The sequence below is a fragment of the Otolemur garnettii genome, unplaced genomic scaffold (genome assembly GCF_000181295.1).
Source record: "Otolemur garnettii isolate 467f Iridium unplaced genomic scaffold, OtoGar3 scaffold00054, whole genome shotgun sequence".
Lineage (NCBI taxonomy): Eukaryota > Metazoa > Chordata > Mammalia > Primates > Galagidae > Otolemur > Otolemur garnettii.
In genome coordinates this window covers 403,684-406,503 of record NW_003852449.1, presented here as the reverse complement: position 1 = coordinate 406,503, position 2,820 = coordinate 403,684, and positions in this window count along the sequence as shown.

Genomic DNA, 2,820 nt, shown 5'->3' with positions numbered 1-2,820 from the left:
TCATAGTCCCTTCACTCCCTGAGCTCCAATGGTATTCTCTCTGGCAGCTGTCCTTCTCCCCAAGTACCCTTCACAGTTTGTCTGTGAACTCCTCCTATTCACCCTTCAGAACTCAGCTCATAGCTACCACCTCTGCAAACCATCCTTTGTCACCTCCTCTTACTAGGGAGGGTACAAGCTCCTTCCTTTGTGATCCAGGAACTCCTCACACATATCTTTATTACACCACTTCAATGAGCATCACCACATCTCTCTCTCTCTCACTAGACTCTATTACTTGGAGGACCAAGTAATTCAGTGTTGAATCTTTAACTCCCCATTGCCTAGTCAGTACCTGACACATGGCCAGCACACTGAAATCTGGTTGACTCCAGGAATGATATACAAAATATAGAACCCCTATCATACCCTAAAATTGAGAAAAATACACACACACATAATCTAAGTAAGATATACATCTATAGTCCCAACTACCTGAAAAACAGGCAGGAGGACTGCTTGAGGCCAGGAATTTCAAACCAGCTAGGGCAACATAGCAAAACCCCAATTTCCTTCTTTTCTTTTTTCTTTGAGACAGAGTCAAGCTGTCGCCCTGGGTAGAGTGCCGCAGTGTCACAGCTCACAGCAACCTAACTCTTGGGCTTAGGTGATTCTCTTGCCTCAGCCTCCCAAGTAGCTGGGACTACAGGGGCCTGTCACAATGCCCGGCTGTTTTTTTTTTTTTTTACAGTTGTCATTGTTGTTTTGGCTGGCCAGGGCTGGATTTGAATCTACCAGCCTGGCACTTTACCCACCGAGCTATGGGCACTACTGCAAAACCCCATTTCTAAAAAATAAAATAAGCCTCTTCCTTTAAATATCTATAAATAATTTTTTATAGATAAAAATAAAATAAGCCTCTTCCTTTAAATATCTATAAAATTTTTTTTCAAAGAATTTAAATAGTCATCTCTGCCATAAAAAGGATTTATAAAAAACTGGGAGCTTTTATATACTAAAATAGGCTGGAATCTATAAAATTTGGACTAAAATAGTTAATCCCTGGATCTAGTTCAAACAAGTCTAAAACTAATGCTATAAGTTTCACCAGAAATAACTACAATATATTTTTATTATTTATGAATTTGCTTTATAGTTGTAATATTAAATATTTTCCAGTATGATTTTATAGCCTATGCTTTTCAAGATCTCATTATTTTCCCAAATCATGCTTTCTAAATCAAAGTTTCAAACTAGTAAAACAAATTTTTAATTTTTTACTACCTCCTCTAATACACTATTTCTACAGTTCACTAATAACTGGTAGAGTGCCCTGTTCCCCTCAGTTCTTCAAAAGTGTTTTTTATTCCTTATCCCTTACTCCTGTGCCTACTAAGGCACCTCACAATGGGGTCCCCATGCTGTACCTGAGTGCCATGTTCACACAGCCATCTGCCTCTAGAAGACAGGGGCTCCCAAACACAGCATGGCACAGGCAGGCCTTTTACACTATGGGCACAGCTTATGCTCACTTGCTCTGAAAAGCAGAGCTCTTATGAGCACATTGTCAAAATAAAGGATGGGCTTTGACACTATTTGGGGGCACTTTTTGAATTACCACTATTCTTTGGGTCATGAATAAGTTCAATAGGAAGAAGGCAGGGGAGGGTGCAGAATGACAGGGTTGTAAGTCTGAACATTTATTTTCAAAAGCTAAGAACTCCCATATAACTTATCCAAAAGTCACTAAACATTACTTCAGGGTTTTACATTCCATTCTATGATTCTTAATACCCATCTTTCCTAATTTTAGCAAAATTCATTTCTCCTACTCGCTATTATTCAAAGCTAATTTCATTATAGTCATGACAGATTTGAAAGCTTTCTAGATAAATTAAGCTGGTATTTACCTCCATGGTAACCACTTCCCTAAATCATCACCTAAAATAAAAAGTGAGAAGACACGTGACTGCTATGATTCTAGCAATACTTCTTTAGCTTTAAAAAAAAAAAACCTAAAGCACCAGCACAAATATCATATTGTACTAAATCTAGATGTACTTTTTGTTTATATTTTAACATTTAAAATAAAAATATATCTCACAATTGGGCTCGGCACCCATAGCTCACTGGTTAGGGTGCCAGCCACATACACTGGGGCTGGTAGTTCAAACCTGGCCCAAACATGCTAAATAACAACTGCAACAAAAAAATAGCCAGGCCTTGTGGCAGGTGCCTATAGTCCCAGCTATACAAGAGAATTGTTAAGCCCAAGAGTTTGAGGTTGCTGTGAGCTGTGACACCATGGCACTCTACCAACGGAGACACAGTGAGACTCTGTGTCAAATATATATATATATATATAGATGGCAGCACCCGTAGCTCAGTGGGTAGGGTGCCAGACACATACACTAAGGCTAGCTGGTTCAAATCCAGCCCAGGCCAGCTAAACAACAATGACAACTGCAACAAAAAAATAGCTGGGTGTTGTGGTGGATGCCTGTAGTCCCAGCTACTTAGGAGGCTGAGACAAGAGAATCACTTAAGCCCTAAAGTTTGAGGTTGCTGTGAGCTGTGATGCCATAGCACCCTACTGAGGGTGACTCAGTGAGACTGTTTCAAAAAATATATGCATGTATATAAATATATCTTACAATTGATGGCATGTCACAATTTAATGGGTAGTGTTATTACTTAATAAAGAAAAAAAATAGTATGTATAAAACAGACGAAACTGAATAGGATTAAGATAACTAAAGTAGACTTGGCACCTGTGGCTCAAGCAGCTAAGGCGCCAGCCACATACACCTGAGCTGGCGGGTTCAAATCCAGCCTGGGCCC